The sequence below is a fragment of the Ammospiza nelsoni genome, chromosome 17 (genome assembly GCF_027579445.1).
Source record: "Ammospiza nelsoni isolate bAmmNel1 chromosome 17, bAmmNel1.pri, whole genome shotgun sequence".
Taxonomy (NCBI): domain Eukaryota; kingdom Metazoa; phylum Chordata; class Aves; order Passeriformes; family Passerellidae; genus Ammospiza; species Ammospiza nelsoni.
The window spans coordinates 10,914,778-10,932,248 of NC_080649.1; positions in this window are offsets into that span (position 1 = coordinate 10,914,778).

The following is a 17,471-nucleotide window of genomic DNA, read 5'->3' on the forward strand; positions in this document are numbered from 1 at the left end:
CCTGTGGGGCAAGTAGGCCTGGGGGTAGCAGACACAGCAGAATTTAAAGCTACCCAAAGCAGGGTCAAGCAGCTCTGAAGAAAGAGAGGGTTCGTGTGAACACACCATGAATTGTGAATTTCAGAACACCTGTTAATTTTAGGAGGATCATCGAGTGATGCTGCTGAGGGTTGGAGCTGCAGGTCAAAGTGTCACACAAAATACAATGCTTTGTGGAAGGGACCCTGGCCAGGGAAGGCAAGGACAGGGATGGAGAGAGGATGGGCACATGCACCTAGATAGATAGATAAATTTTCCTTTGACACATCTTTGGTCAATAGACGCCAGAAGATTATGCAACTTAATTTACTTAAATCTCCTAATTTGCACACATTTTATCCTCTTCTACCTTGCTTCAGACAGCAGGCCTTGAGGCTGTGGATTTGAAGGACTGGGCAGCAGCTTTACAAAACCATTTCCCAGAGATCCTTAGCCCCAAACAGGCAACAGCAATCAGGTGAACATTAAAGAACAAATGAGGCACCTGAGTCTGGCAAACTGCACTCATGCACATGGGCAAGAATCAGCTGTACAAGAGCTGCCCACAGAGGGGCAGAGATTAAAGGGTGGAACTTTAGGAAGTGCTTCCAGGCATGCAGGTATCACCCAGACATGAGTAACAGCAGGGACAGGAAGCAGAGGGAGCTGGTACAGGAGCACGTGAGCTGTGCTCATACCATCACCCCAGGCAGCACCTGGGTGCCCAGGGCAGAACCACACCTGGAGACCATGGGCACTGGACTGGCAAACCCTGCTCTGAGAGCTGCCTCCCAGCAAAGGGCTGCTCCTGGAAGGCATCTAAGCAATGTGTGCTGGGGATTTGTACTGGCACAAGGCCATGGCCAAGTGCCCCAGCACAGGGAAAGGAGGGTCCCTGCAGCAGCTTGGGATGCTCCCCAAACATCCCATTTAAGCCAATAAACTCCACAGTTTTACAGTGAGCTATACAGGGAGTTGCACACACATCTTGCATATGTGCCCTGGGCATCTCCAGATATCTGCAAAGATTGAGGAACTTGACTGAAATCCATACCATGAGCTCAGACCATTGGAAAAATGGCACCAGTGGCATTCTGCTTCTGTTGCGGATGCTGCCATTTCAATGCAGTTTAAAAATGCATGTTGCTGTTCCCACCTCCTCCATCTCTCCTCATACTTCCTCACTGCACTTCCCCCAGCCATTTCAGCACATCCCCATACGTTCATTCATCATCCTCCCCAGGCTGCCTTTATTGGATTCTGCTTTGTATTTGGTGCCCCCAGACATTTCTCTTCATGCTCAAGATGAACCAGAAAAATAAACCTGTAGAAGAACATAAAATTGCCTTTAAAAGTAAAAACGTATTACCCTGAGACAGCTCAGCAGTATGTCAGTATATAACTAATGAGCATCCTTATTTTCTATACTTTGCTTTATTTTCAAGCCTTAGAAGGCTGGGCTGTGTGGCCTGGAGGACAGAAAGGGTGAACAAGCTCAGACAGACCAGTACCAGAAAAACTCAGAAGCACCTTCAAGGACAATAAATATGCAGGTGAGAGGTAGAAGTGCTTAAGGAGAATACTCAGCATGTATTATCAGGTGAACATTAAGGCACCAGCACCTGCTCCAGAAGAAAAGACTTTCTAAGTTCCCAGAGACCATAAACTCTCAAAGGTTCTATGGCTGTAATTTCTCTCCCCTCTCTCTCCTACCTTTCCTTTCCCTTCCTACCCATTCACAGAACCAGAGTTTGGCAAAATTGCAGCTCAGGTTCCAGGCAGTGGCTGCTGAACGCTCCTGTGCTCGTTTGCACGAGGCTTTAGCAGACTGCAGAGTGCCATCTAGACGGAGGAAGGAGGAGGTGCTGCGAGCCAGCCAGCTGGAGGCAATAAATCCTTCAGGGGTGCATCACAGAATGCCTACAAGATGCTTTGCAGAGCAGCTCTTTGCACACTGCAGATGTTTTGTGGCAATTTTTTAAAAGTACTAAAATCCTCCTGTGGCTGAATGAGCAATGGTCTCAAATGGTTTGTGGGATGAGATGAGAGCCCTTTTAGTTTAGCATTTGAATATTTATGCATTCTCATAGCATAGAAACATTTTAGCTGCTTATTTTTTCCAGGCTATTTAAGGTTCAGATGACCACTGAATCAGGACAGTTTTTAATGCTGGGCATCAGACAGAGCCTCATTAAAGGACACATGGACTTGAATGGGATGTTGCATGCAAATTCATGAATTTTTAATGTATGTGCAAATATTTGCCTATGGAAAGGCATTGAAGGCACAGACTCCGTGAGCTGTGGATTTTTAGCAGGATAGAAATCTTGCCTGTATCATAAATGGAAAAATATTAATCTGAGATGACCATAGAGCTGTGGTGGGCAGCAGCTGCTGCAGGGCCTGCTCCAAGGGACAGTGGTTCCACAAACCTGCAGTAAGAAACCAAACCACATCCACACCAAATTTCTGCTCTCCTGTCTCAAGGAAACAGCATTCTCATTTCTGTAATAGTATGAAAAGTGCAGCAAAGTCTCTCCTAAGCTCATACATTTCCCTTATACCCAGCTGTGCACAATCACTGCCAATCCCAGCCACCCCACAGAACACCAGCAGCTCCATTGCCCTTCACAAACAGTGCTGAAATGCAGAGACCTCCTAAATGTGATGTGCAAGACTGAAATGTGCCTTTGCTGCCCCAGACAGACTTTCTGGCTTAGATGAGCCTGAGGATAAGGCAGTGCTTGTGAAGGTCACCAAGGAGGATGGAGTCCCCACTGACCTGCCTGGGCAAGAAAGCAACTCCTGCTGCCGCATCACCTTTGGTAAAACCAGCATGGAAATCACTCCACTGCACCTTGCTGCCTGCCCTTGCCCAAGCTCACAGGATAACCTCAGGAAAAATCCAGCACAAGGCTGAGCTGGGGACACAGCAAGCAGAACAAATGTGTTCACCTTTCTCCTGTCAAAACCCAACCTGACAAATTCCCCGTTTAAACCAAGCACTGAAACAGACCCCCAAAATGGTTTGGGTTAGAGGCAACCTTAAAAATCATCTTGTTTCAACCCCCCTGCCATGGGCAGGGACACCTTCCAGAGTGCACCAAGTCCTTTCCAGCCTGGCCTGGGACACTTGCAGGGATCCAGGGGCAGCCACAGCTTCTCTGGGCACCCTGAGCACCACAGCTTCTCTCCCCACCCTCACAGCAACAGCAGCCAAAGAATGCCTTGTATCAGGAGTCCATATTTAAGAGACAGCAGCACAAAGCTGCCCTCAGAAGCATGACCATTTCTTTGGGAGTTATAAAACCAGGCACTAGCACAGCAATGTAATAAATAATAGAACCTGGTGAATAATGCAAATAAAACATTTTCTCTTCCAATTTTTCATGTTTCTAAATATATTTCCTTCCGTTGCTGTCAGGCCTGTTCTGCTTTGCCTTTCACAAACCTTCATGCAGAGCAGAAAAAAATTGCAAAGTACTTGGGAGAGAAGCAAAAGGGCTGCTGTCACCCCTTGTTCCCTATTCCTCTGCCTTGTTCCCCCTCCTCTGGCACATTCTGTCAGGACCAGGAAGCTGGGGGCTGGATTTAGATTCAGCAGGAAAGCTCTCCCAGCCTGTAATTATGCTGACAGCTCCACGAAAGCTTTACTTTGGGTCTAATTAAGACTTATTAGATTTGAAAACAAACAGAACTTGGTTCTTTCCAGTATGATAGACCCATTACATGTGCAAAGAAAAAAGGTGAAAATGAAAAAAGGATGGAAGTGCAAGAAGGAGAAAAAAAAAAAAGAGGTCTGTGTCCAGCATTTTGAGTCAGGGCATGGAGCCCTTCATGAGCATCACCACTGGAGATGGTGGCCAGAGGGACAGAGCCTGACTCAGAGCTCCTCACCCACTGCTTAGGGGCCACCTGCACATTGCTCCCCAGTATCCTGTGGTTAATGCTGTGAAGCAGGTGGGAAATTCAGCCTTTCAGAGTGTCTGATGGCTGAGAGATGGGGCAGAAGGGGAGGCAGCACACACAGGATCTGTGGAGGGGTGAAGGGCTGCACTTCCACAGCTGCAGGAGAGAATGCACAACCTGAGCTGGCCTTGGTCAGCATGAATGTCACCTTAGTTTGTGTACTGAATACCTAATGTCAGTGCAGAAAAAGGACACTACAGCAGAGTTTTTCAAAAAGACACTCACAGGAGATGCACCAGACAACAGCAGATGAAGTTCAAAGGAAAGGGGCAGGTTCCCACCTGATGCAAGTGGATTTCCTGTCCCCAGAGAGACACAGACAATAAATGCAGTTCATTCACTCTTCTCGTAGACTCTGTTCTCACATTAAGAGCAGAAGATGATGAGAGTGTGTGTGCTGAGCTGCAGTAAAAGGCAGTGTCTGTGTGCCGAGCCCAGCACAGCTGCTGGAGTGCCAGTGCCCTCTCCTGTTCAGTGTGCAGCAGCTCGTTCCACAGCATGTCTGCACGCCTTCAGAGGCTGGGGAAACATTCCCAGCCTGACATCCTGCTAACAGCCCATTAAAAATGGTGTTTATAAGGTTGAGGGAAGTGTGAAAATGCTGCAGAACTTCTGTGGACGCTGTGTCCTCTTTGCTGCAGTCCAGAAGAGTTATCATTTGCATCAGGCCATTTAGGGAGAAATAATCCTCAGACTAGCCCATGTCATTATGTGCAACAGGTTTGCATCTTCTTTCCAGGGCACTTCTTCAATGACATCCACTTTTACTCTGTGTGGCTGTAACTTGAACTCCAGCCACTGCCAAATGTATTCACAAAGTCACAGAGGAGGAAAGTGAAGCCAAAGGGAGTCACCAGGGACTGACATTGGGGTTTATCCTCCCACCCTACCTGGACAGTTTTCCAGACTTTTTACACTGTCATGTAATACAACAGCACAGATTTATCCTCATTTTACCACAGTACTAAAAGCAGTGGTGCTGCTACAACGTGTTTTCCAAACAGTTCTCTTCTCAGCCCAAGGATTTCTAAAGGGCAGCTGTGATGAAGTTCTCTGGTCTGATATTATTAAACATCCTAAAGCAATAGAAGGAATTAAAAAGATGAGTAGCAGACCTTTTCATTATTGGAAAGTGGGAATATTCCCAGGGACACTGTCCCCAGATGCCTTTAGAATTGTTACTGATGTGCCAACAGAGGGAACATCTTCTCCTCCTTCTGAATCACCACTGCCTGTAGCCATGCTGTAATGTGGGAATTCCAGCACCAGGCTACTCCAGTGAATGAAGGTCTCCAACTCCCATCCTTGAGAGAGTTGTCACTTAATGACACATGACAACACTTAATGGCTTGAAACTAAGACAAAAATAACCCGAGGCTCCTCAAAACAAACTCAGCTGAGCACGGTTTCTGGCAAGGGCACTGCAAACTGAGCAGGGAAGGCCCCCCATTCAAACAAGTTTTCCTGGTTCCTGACCTGTCCTTGTAACCCCAGCAGTGACCTTTCCTCCTGCCTCCCCTCACAGGGCTCACACAATCCCATATCCCCAGGGGCCAGGGCCACACAAAGCTCAGGGAGGGGAGGGGTGAAACTGCTGAGACCATCTCAGCCCTAACCAGGCTGACAGAGACAAGCCTGATCAGCTGATGGAAAGAAAAAACACCCAAGTTAAGCAGAGCAGGAACATTTCTAGCACCTCTCAGCTTTGGGAAGCTTACAAGCACCCTTGAGCAGGAAGGAGGAGCTCCTGGAGACCCTGCTTAGCAGAGCATGGCTTTGGTGGCACTGCTGTCACCAGCACCAAGAGAAATTGCCCTGCAGGGAGCCAGGGGTGGACAGTACCTCCTGTCAAAGTCAGGCTCTCCTCCTGGGGATGCTGGGCCATCTGAAGGTAAATTGCTCTATCTGGAGCAATACCAGTTTGCCCAACAGAAAACCAGGACTCAGGTGAGAGGGCAGAAACAGCTCACCCTGCAAAGTGGCTCTCATGCCCCTCCCACTGTGTGTTATTCTCACCAGCACCAACCAGCAATGGATGACAAGAGCAGGGTCTCTGTGATCATAGATGGGCAACCTGGCATGATGAGTTATTTCTTCTATTTCCTCCACGTTTTTCTCCAAGTAAAATTAATAAGATCGGACAAAATTTCATACTAAAATGTTGTCTAGGGTGTTGGTGGCACTATATTTATACAATATCTCTCACCTTAAAAGATGTATTAACCTGTACAGTAACTTCAATTAATTCTGCTTTGTGTTCTGGCAGCCAGAAACAACAAATACAGCTGCTCTGCTATCAGCTGCCAGGTCTCCTGCCACTACCCTTCTATAAACCCATTTTCTGGCAGCTCCTGCTGGGAGCAGAGACCTGGTGTGGTGCTCACAGGGGTCACAGAAGAGCAAGGCCGCACTGCAGCCACTGGGTGTTAGCAGGGTGACACCACAGAGCCCTGCTCCAGCCAAAGAGCAAAGCTCAGAGCTCACAGCACCTGTGCAGGGGCCTTGGTGGTCACACCCAGGGGGTCCCCACAGCTCCTCACATGCAGATTTGGACATCTCTAACTTCTTTTTTCTGCAGCTTAGATCTATGAGAGAAAACTAATCTGTCACAGTTTGGATGCTCACACAAAACCTATCAGTATACCAGGGTTCTTCCAATGGTTTTGGGTTTTGTCAGCTCTTTAAACAACATATGCTCACACTGCAATAATTAGGACCTGATCTGGAAGTTGCTGAAAGCCAGCTGAGAAACGGGGATTTATCCAAAAACAAGTTTTGGGATTCTTACAAAACAAGGGAGATGTTGCACCAAGGTAAACCGAAGTTCAGGAGACATTGAAGGTGTTTCCACACCACAAACTGTGTTGGTTGGAGTTTAAAATGAGTTACATGCAATGACTTGTGGCTGTTACTCCAAACTCCCAGTTTATAGGAGCCCTACTAGACCACCTTGAGGAAAAGGCCATCAAGGCACATCCACATTCACCACCGTGGATGCCAGCCAGACGTGCAAGCAGAAAGCAATGTTGCCCATTTCTGAGCAAATCAGTCCCAAAGTAAAATCTGAAGGGAAAGCCATACATACAGGAGCCTCCCCTTATTGAAATGCACCTTCATCAGGCCAACAATGGCCAGTTTCAGGCCAATTTCATCAGTGAAATAATCTCCTTTATGTCAAAACCATCAGGTTTGGGCTCTCCTGGCCTGAAGCAGCAGTAGAGCTGGTTCATGTGCTGTAGGTGTGGGTGTCCCCTCCTATGCAGGGCACCAGCCAGGTGAGCCCTGGGGAGGATGGGGCCATCCTTCAGGAGGTGACACACACCGTGACACTCCAGGTGGGCACATGCTCTGCACCTGAGGCTGCTGCTGTGGCTCCACATCAGACAGGGCAGATTCAGCACAGGCTCTGGGGCAAATCCACCCCACAGCTCTGCCCCAAGCTCTGCATGGCTGCTAAGGGAAGCTGCTGAAGTGTTCCTTTCTGTGGGACACAAACATTAATTCATCAATGACTTTAAAGCCATTTATGTCACTAAAGGTCTCTCCTGAAATTCCTAGTTGCAGCTGCTGTCTGTACCGAGCAAGCTGCTTTTCTCTCTGCTGATATTCTGTGTCACCACCGCAGGGACAGCACCATCCCTCACAGTTCCCATTCAAAAAGCCTCCTCACTGAAGCACCATTTCCCTTTTTTGTGGCCCAAACGCATCGCTTCAAGGTATGATACAACTCTATAAATAAAGATACAATGTATAATACTTGTGATAACAAAATTGCTTCCCTGGCACATTGCTAGCAACCTCTGAAATCTCTAAACACCCAAAAGTAGAAAGCATTTAATTGCACTCTGAGTCACTGATGGGCTTTGGTCCATCTGTAACACTTAAACTGAGCAGCTATCTCCAACAGCTACATCCATATTAACAAATAAGAAAAAAAGTCAAGTCCTCAGCACGCTGAGATCAATACAGCTTTAAATGTACTCATTTGAGATGGATCTAAAGCCCACACACATTAAAAAGTGCCAGCTCAACATTTTTCTAGGAAGTGAATCACCTTCCCACCAGCCCCACAGGACTCCAAAGAGTGTTTCAGAGAGGGAGAAAATGTCCAAGCAGCCTTAAAAAAGGGGGAAAAACTCAGGGTGGCAACAATAAGTAATTTCTGCCATGTACTTCCAAAGGGAAAAACAGAGGCTACCCAAAAGAAAATTCAGGGAACTACCCACTGAAGGGCCCCTTGGTGTGCAGTCTTCTGCTTTCTTTCAAAGGGAAGAATATTTTCTTTCAACTTCACATAATTTTAAAACATGAAAAAGTAAAAAAAGAAACAAAAACAGTGTAACAAGTCAGCCAAGTAAATACTGGCATTAAGTAGTATTATTGAAGGTAAGTAAATAGTGAGTCCCAAAGCCTTGGTGTAAAACCAAGTAGCTCTAAATCTGCCCCACCACAGCACTACAAACCATGGACATGCTTACCCCAGTGTTATTTTGCATGTTTTAAATCATGTCTTCACTGCTGAGCACACTCTAAGGTTTGATCATTCCTACACTTACATCAAAAGAGCAAAATGTTGCAGTAGCTGTGTAAAGAATCGATTTGTAGGAAATGGAGGAGGGAAAGTTACCTGCATGGATTAATAACTTTATAAGGCTTCCCCAAAGAACATGTCAAAGCATTTGAAACTATAGATCTTCTAAAATCTGATCCATACTTCATTCTACAGCCACAGCACATGAAAAATATGTCAGAATCTGTGCTCTACGTTGTTGAAAATCATCAGAATCAATAGGAAACCTGGAAAAAAGCATAGCTCCCATTGAGATGAAAACACCAAATTCCTACTGGCCTTTGGTGGGTTTTGTCTCACAACTGAACACTATGGACTATACAGATAATTTCAACATAGATTTACTTAAAACAATGAAAACATTAGAGGATGTGAGGAAAGAGAAGAATGACAGAAAAGGAAAGGGAAGAATGACAGAAAAGATGAGATATTGCTGAGTGAAAGCAGAGTAAGGAGGAACCACAGGGGGGCACAAGGGGGAAACAATTCACCAGAATAAGATGCAGATCCACAGCTTTGGTTCTACTTATATAAATGGTTAAAAATAAAGAACAGTTTAAAAAATGTACCTGCTTGTTTGAGGCAGTCTTATCTCCTGTTCTGAGGTCCACAGGCATCTCCATGGCCATTCCTTCCATCAGGAGGGTCACAATAATACAGCAGAGTTGTTGATCTGCACTACTCAGTGCCTGCTTTATCCATCCCAAGGGTGGCAAACAGCCCTGGCATCCCCCCACCTGCCTCCAGGACAGATGGGAGGGATTTCACATGGTGAAATGTAAATTTATTTAGCCAGGAATTTGAGCTCAGAGCTTTACCTCACCAAGGTAAGCTCAGGGAAAATCCACGTGGCATCAGCACACTCAGCCAGGCTCCAGTTTGCTGCAGAAAAGCGAGTCCTATTTCCTGAGCTTCACAAACATGAAGTCTGTGGAAATAGTCTGTAAAATGGGATTTCAGTTACACCTGAGCTGGAACTATAAAAAAAAAAATTCCTTTTGCTTTGAAGTCCTTGATGCAGGGCCAGAGCCATTAGTGCAGATTCAAGCTCAGGAGTGATTTTGGTTTGGAGTGAGCATCTGTTCCCTCCCTGTGCCCCTCAGGCAGGGCAGCAGCCAGCCTGGCTTTGGCTCACATTCTCTCTAAGTGTGTGTAAAAACTTGTTGGGTTGGCAGGGCAGGCCTGTTTGACACAAAAACAAAGGGGCAGCATGGCCTAAGTCTGATTTAGAGGGGCTTCAGCTCAGAGTCACCATGGCCATCTCTGACCCCTTCCACACGCCCTGGCAGTGTGCACAAGGACCTTTAAACACCAGACCTTTAAAAAGCAGACCTTTAAAAAGCAGTCCTCTAAAAAACAGCCAAGACAACCTGCCCAGCCAGGGGCAAGGCCTGGTGTGAGCCATGGGTTCCTCAGCCCCAGCAGTGTCACTGCACCTGCAGCACCAGGGAGCTCATGGCCATGCCAAGAACCAAACTCCCATGTCCCCACACCTCACTGCCACCTCAGAACTCTGCTCCTCTGCATTTGCACAGCTTTTTGTGGAATAACACCTCCTAGTAAGGTGCTATGACCACGTTTAACCCCAAACGTGGCTCGGCCCTGGCAGCGGCAGTGGGCCCTGGCCTGGCTGCCATGAGCCCTTCAGAGCAAACCCTGCAGAGCAGGCTGGGGACAGTGTGATAAAGCCATGGGACAGTGTGATAAGGCTGTGGGACAGTGTGATAAGGCCGTGGACAGCGTGATTAAGCTGTGGGACAGTGTGATAAGGCCGTGGACAGTGCAATTAGGCCGTGGCTGCCAGCACCGAGGCTCTGCTGGCTCACACCCTAGATGGCAGCAGCACCCAAGGAATGGGCTAGGAAACCTAAATCTGCCCACACCTGATGGGGTTTCACATAAATCCCATCTGAAGGCTTCCATCTAACAAGAAATTCCTCTGGAAACCTGAGCAAAAGGAGCATGATGTGAACACAGGGCGTTTCTGGAGGCTGGGAACCGAGGGGTCAGATCCCCTCACAGCATGGACAGAGCCAGCTCTGCCAGGCAGCTGCAAAGATCACAGACACACTCTGCTCTCTTCTCTCACCAACACACTTTTCTGGCACAGAAATGGCAACAAACCTGCTGTGAAGGGGTAACTGGGAGGGCTGAACCACTGGGGAGGGAGGACACCCTCAGCATGGGGAAACCTTGGCCTGTTTCTCTGTGTAATCCTTGCCAGGCCATACCCACAGCTCACAATAACTGTACTGGCTCCAGTACTGGTGCACTGTTCCCAGCTCCCTGATGGTTCCTCAGTGCCCAGCCAAGAGGACAGACCCAGGGCAGGAGCACAGCCCTGGCCAGGGCACAGAGGGGGACATGGCTGTGTGGGACAGTGCTGGGCCATTCCTGCTGCATCCAGCCAGGAGCCGTCACACCCTGTTGGGATTTTTGCAGGAGCACAGGGGTAGCAGGCAATGCTGGGTGCCATTCCTCCCCTAGCACACTGCACAGCACCCACCTCACCCTGCAAGGTGCCAGAGAATCTACAAAAGTCAGCTCACACCAGACTCTTCTTTCCCTGCCCATGCTGCTCCTACCTCTGCTCTCCAATTCTCTTTGCAAACTCCGCAATGCTGCCCTGAACTCCTGGGAGTTCACTCCATTCCACCCCTCATTCTGAAGAAACATTAATATTTTAGCATCAATGACTATTGATTTTCTTTTTCCATCTTGCATTTCTTGAGCACATCCTGTGTGGAAACAAGCTGGAGAGAGCAGAAAAGAGAGCAAATAATGTTGTTTAACTTGCAATGTATTACCAGCTTCATGAAGTGAAATGCTAAGCCTGGACTTTTCCACATGGATTAAATGTCACTGTGGCAGATAATGGCCAAAATATGTCTACAAATGAAAACCAGAATGAGATACAAGTAGCAGAAATGGGAAAGCATCACTCCATCCACTGCCTCATGCATCTCCCTGCAGCAGCCAAGGCACCACCTGAGCCTCACCCTGCTGGGCTGGGCAGTGCCACAGGTTTTACCACATCACCTGAAAAGCATCTTGGCCATCTGATCACCCGTGTCACTGCTGTCTGAGAAGAGTTAACTTCGGGCTAGATATTCAAGAGTTACTCCTGTATAATAAAGTCATGATTATGGAGATTACACCAACTCTACTGATATATTTGAAAGTTTAAACACAAGAAACACACAGGATTAACAAAAAGTGGCAGTTTTAGCTCCAAGGGCCTGCAAAGTTGCCTTCAGCCACAGAGAAAGTAGGCAAAGCAGGCTGTCAGGATGGATTTTTATCTTTGTAAAGGCAAGATGACAGCACACTGTGCTTCTAAGGATACAAATACAGCTAGTAAATTCAAGATTTTCTGTTGCACAGTTCTGTTCATCTGATAATCTTAGGTGTTCTTCAGCTAAAAAAAGAATTGATTCCTCACCAGTCACAGGAGCAGGCAAAGGCAAAGGCACAGGGAAGCAAACCCACAGGGGAGGGATGCAGCCCTGCCATCACACAGGGCAGAGCATCTCTTGGCACCACTCTTGCTCAACAGGATAGAGCATCTCATCCACAATCCAACAATGCTGGATGCCACATTCCAGAAGAAAATCTGGACTAAAGTAAAAGAAGCCAAACTCCAGAACCTGGGAGAGCCAGGACTCCTTCCCCACACCTCAGGCTGCCCATACCACCTTGCCTTTTCTCTGCTTGATAATATGGGGACAAATGCTGCTCTTTAAAAATATTCATACAGTAGCTGGGTCACTGCTACGTTATGGGTAAGCTCTAGAGTTAGACTCCTAAAAAACCAGGGGCTCCACCACCACAAGGGACTTAGAGGACATGAGACCTCTGTAGTCCTGGAGAGGATTCTCACCTCCTCCTCTCTACCTGCAGCCTGCAAAGATCAGTGAGCAGCCACAGCCACCACTGGCAGGTTCACCCCTCTCCTTTCCTGTGAGGCTCCAGCATGGGAAGAAGCTCCTCCAGCTCATTCCCAAGCAGTGGAAATTGGCAATGCTCCACAAAGCAGCTGAAGATCTGGCTCCACTCGATAGTTTTATCTGAGATCACGATGAGCTTGACTAGAGGGTGACAGCTGGACTGCTCTGGGGAACCCTATTTATAGATAACACTTGAAAGGGCGAGTTCAAGGTGATGGCCCCTGGTGGGGTGTTTTTGTATTCCTTCAGGAGATCCTTACTCACACCTGCTCCAGTGCTTGCCAGGCGGGTTGGAAAGGCAGCAGAGGAGAGCCCCTGGTGCTTGGTGCTTTCTCCAGGCTCCTGGCAGGAGCTCTGCTGCCATCTTGCCCTGCACCACAGGCCCTGGACAGCTGACACGTGGCTACACATTCTCCAGACCACACCTTCATTTTTGTGGCCAGAGCAGTTTGGGGATTTTTTTCTCAGTGCAGCAACAGCAGATCACCAATTTTTAGAGCCATCACTTGCTTGCCTGTGAGCACAGCACTTGTTACTTGACTCTGGGCAATTTGTTTCACAAAGAACATTGCAAAATCGCTGGCAAGGATCACCTGAGGAATTATTTTTGTTTGCTGATGGACTGGTTTTCAAAGGGGTAAAGGGACTAGGCATAGCATCTAAATAATCCCAAGGGCTCTTTGCATTGCTTTAAAAAACTTGGGAGATATTTTAAAGCATCAGCATCACTCCCATGAAATCCCCTGTGACACAGAGATGCCTCCATTGAGCCCTAACCACGAAGCAAACCCACAGGCTTAAAAAGGAGGAAGGATTCCCCTCCACACCATTGCATCAGGGCTTTATTTGGGAACTTAGACCACTTGGCTTTGCATAGGTCTAAGTAATACTGCACATGGACCACTGTAAAAATGACTTTTTGAAGTGAACAAAGCCATCCATTGGCTGAACAGCCAATGCTGAACCAGGGCCAGCAGGAATACAAACCTACCCAAAAGCCCAGAGCTATTCTCCTGTACCACCGCTTGCACATCACTTATTCCTTCTGATGTTCAGCATCTCCTGCTGACCATCTGTGCATACTTTGGGCTCACTCAGGCATTGGAACAACTTCCAAAAATCTGAATTTCTGGAGACTTCAGGCTGAAACAGAATAACTAATCTGGGTCTACTTTTCAGGCAATATCCCAGGTTTATGTAAAACAATTTCAAGAAGCCAACAGCTCACTTGGTGCTTTTCTGAGACACTGTGCAGCAAGTAGAAAGTTGTAACAGGTGTAAGTTCAGGGCTAGGGTCTCTCAATAAGTCACAGAAGAAACTGACATAACAACACTTAGAGCCTTAACTGATAATGTATCTAATCCTCAGTGTTCTGCCCTTTCCCCTGTACCAAATGACATCAGAACTCACACTAACAGAATCCAACATATACAATGTTTCACTCCCCAGTTCACTGTGTTAGTTGCCAACCTGCCAAAAATTGAATGAGCAGGGGGCTTGGCCTTAATATAGAACCACTGAGAAACTTTTAACTGGAATTTCAGCCCTTAGAAAATGGCATTTTTATACCTTTATCAAAACCAGGGTCTGGCAGATGTTCTTCCTTTGCAGGTGATGGTTCCATCAGGTGACACAAACTCAGCACACACCTGCACCTTCACAATACAGCCCAAACCCACCCAGTTCCTTCAAACTCATGAAATGTGCAAGATGGAGACAAGAAATCCACATAGTCATATCTGGGATTGGTTTCTGCTTTGAAGGGTTACCTGCACTTTAGGAGTTGCAGTTCTGATGACAACCCTTAAGTTTCCAGAGGAGTAGGTGCCTCATAGGAAAGGAAAATTCATCTGTTCTTGCCAGTGGTGTTTTGAGCAGCAGGTATGGCTTGGCAGCAAGGACAGCAGTGCCTTTTACCCCCTCACAGATAGAACTGTGTTGAGAAGGTCAGGACAGAGCAAATCTTAGACTAATTCATGTGGAAAGTGAGCCTGGGAGGTTTCCTGCTCCAATCTCTGCCCAAAAGCAGGTCCAAGAACAGGATGGAGTCTGCAGTATCTTCAGGAGTGGAAGTCCCACAACCTGCAGGCAATCCAAGATTATGTTAACTCAGAAAAACCACCACAAATTATATAAAAGCACTTACCAGAAACACCTGGACCTTCAGACAGGCTGTGTTCAGCACAGGGAGAAGCTTCTTGGGTATGGTTATATGTGGGAGGAAGAAAACCAGATGCAGACAAGGCTCATGGGTCAATCAGGAAAGATCAAGTCAACCTGGAAACTTACTCTTACTCTTACGAAGGAACTCTTACGTCTTGTGTTGAAGGGATTAAAAACCCAATTATTGGGATTTAATATTTTGAACCCATTTTCCTGCAAAATTTCCAGACAGGACAGATGAACTGCTCATATTTTGGGATGTGCATCTAGGCCTAAGGAATTCTGAATTCTGGCAAGACTACATCAGAAGCTGTTATAGAGCAAGCAGCTGCAGACAAATCAGGTTTTAATTAGTAATGTCAGACTCCAAATGAGCTGCATCCCTGCACTGTCATCTGGAAGCACACAAGGCTCTGCAGCTACAACACTCAGTGTATCTTCAGCAGATTCCTGCTCTGAAAACCACAATCACTTAAATCAAAGACTTTAAAATTCCTTTTAGCAGCAAGACACACATCTTCAGTGATTCACATCAAGGACAACAGTTTCTCCAGGGAGAAGAAAAAAGCCTGCCTACCCCATGGGAGATCACAGATGCTCTTTCACAGGAAGTCATTTAAATGTAGCCAGGAAAAAAAAATCAGGTTTCACTGAGTGAGCTTTTTCAGCAGAAAAGCTTAGAGATGAAAGCAAAAATATAAATTATAGTTCCCTCAGTAGAATAAACAGTAGGACTACTGGCAGGGCATTCAATGAAAGTCTCTAGAAGATGGTCCCTCTCAGCTGAGTTTAGTCACCTCTAAGCATAAACCATGTATTTCTTTTTGTTGGGGCTTTCAGAGAGAATAGGAAAACAGGCATTAGAACTCTTTTGTTGAAGCCAGCATTAGTTATCTTCAGCTGTACTCTATGAAATAGATATAGCAATGCCACTCTTGCAAACTTATGGCAAAGCTGTCTCCCCAGAGCTTTGAAATAGATTCAAAAAACCACAGCAGGTGTCTTTAAAAACAGCCATAAGACTGGCCTAAAGCATACCAAAGATGCACAGATTTTTGTGGTTTGAAAGTGATGTAGAGACCATAATCTCACAGAGAGGTAACACTAGACACTATGAGTTATTAATTACATGAGATCAAGCAATTACTCACTTAAACAGCAGAATTTGGTATTTTCTCCGCATCTTGATCTTGCATACCCATCTTGATCTCTATACATATTATAGATGGTACGCAAGGAATTCACTTCAAAACAAGATAGCTAGGTTTAAACAGCAATATAAAAATGGAAATGCCCAGAAAAAGAACAAACTAACCTCAGGACTGGGCAGCAGGGGGCTGTGCTGTGAGCACAGGTACACAGGGCTGCACGGGCAGGAGCTGGATGTGACCCTCTCAGAACACCAGTAGAAACAGAACAAGGTTCTGAGCATACCTACTTTAAATGTAAACATTTTGTATCCTCTGCTTTGATGTTTTATAAAAATACACCGGGTGCTCAAGGTATCAAAAAAAATTCCTGTGGCTTGAGCCGCAGAGCCACAAAAGCATTGTGAGTTTTTCTAACATGCAACATTGTTTGTTACACCACAACAACACCAACAGGGCCCCCAGGATTGCCCTCCATGCCCAGCTTGCTGTTCTGTAGCACCCAGAGACAACTTCACCTTGAAATAAATCTGATAGAAGAGCAGTGAGATATTACAAAGCATGATTGATTTAACAGCATTTATATGCTGTTTTAACCAGCTGATCAATGCATTTAATACTGAATTTTAAGATTTTTTACAAGTGTCTGCCCAAAGGGCTCACAGCAGACTGCAAGGAGATCCTGGTACCTTGTGCACTGCCCCCCTCACATCCCACTGTGGCCAATGAACAGTGCTGGAGTCCCACAGCCCCTAGTCCCTGCTGCACCCCCAGTGAGGAGCATCTGGCTTCCATCTCTTTTACAAGAACCCCCAGAGGCAGGTGATGCTGGCCTCCTGCACAGGAGGGACTCTGGTTGGTTTATTCACTACAGCCCATGTGTGTTACCCTTTTGGGACAGTCCCAGAGGGGCCCAGTGGAGCAGGGCAGCAGACAGCACCGGTGTTGACTCAGGGCTCTGGGGGAACTGCCCAGGCTCCATCTCTCCCCAGGAACGCCATCCTTGGACAAGGAGTGCCAGTGCAAGGGAAGCGCCCAGGCTCCATCTCTCCCCAGGAGCCCTGCACTCACACAAGGAGTGCCCGGGCCCTGCCCTTGCACAACCAGAGGCTCTGCAGGAGCGCCCACCCCACACAGCCACATCACTCCCACCTGGGGCAGAGAGCCCCACAGAACGCACCAGGCCTGCATTCCTCATCTCTGCCAAAGGATTACTTAGCTCCAGGCTAATAATTGAAAGATGCTGGGATTTAGAAGCCTTTTAAGAATATTGCTAAATTCCTGTTGGAACATTTTGGTGGCTAAGTAAGTGAAAAAATGTTAACGTTAATTAAAAAGATACTTTTTAAACTTGAAAGCCCCTATGAAATAAAGCTTTCCTTCATAATGGAATTCTAAAACCTGCTGATAAAGCAAGTGAAAAATAGTTTGCAGGTTTAGGGACACCCACATGAAGCAGGAAATGCTGCTAATTAAAGCACCTGATTTCACTTAAGTCCAAAGAGACTGTTGCAAAAGACTGGAAAGCTCTACTATTGAAGTCAACACCACTTAACTTCCTAAACTATGCCACTTAAATCTTTAAGATGCTTCTTTTAAGTATTAGTGATGTTGAAGTCTGCAGAACATCTTGTACAGATGTAGTACACCCCAAT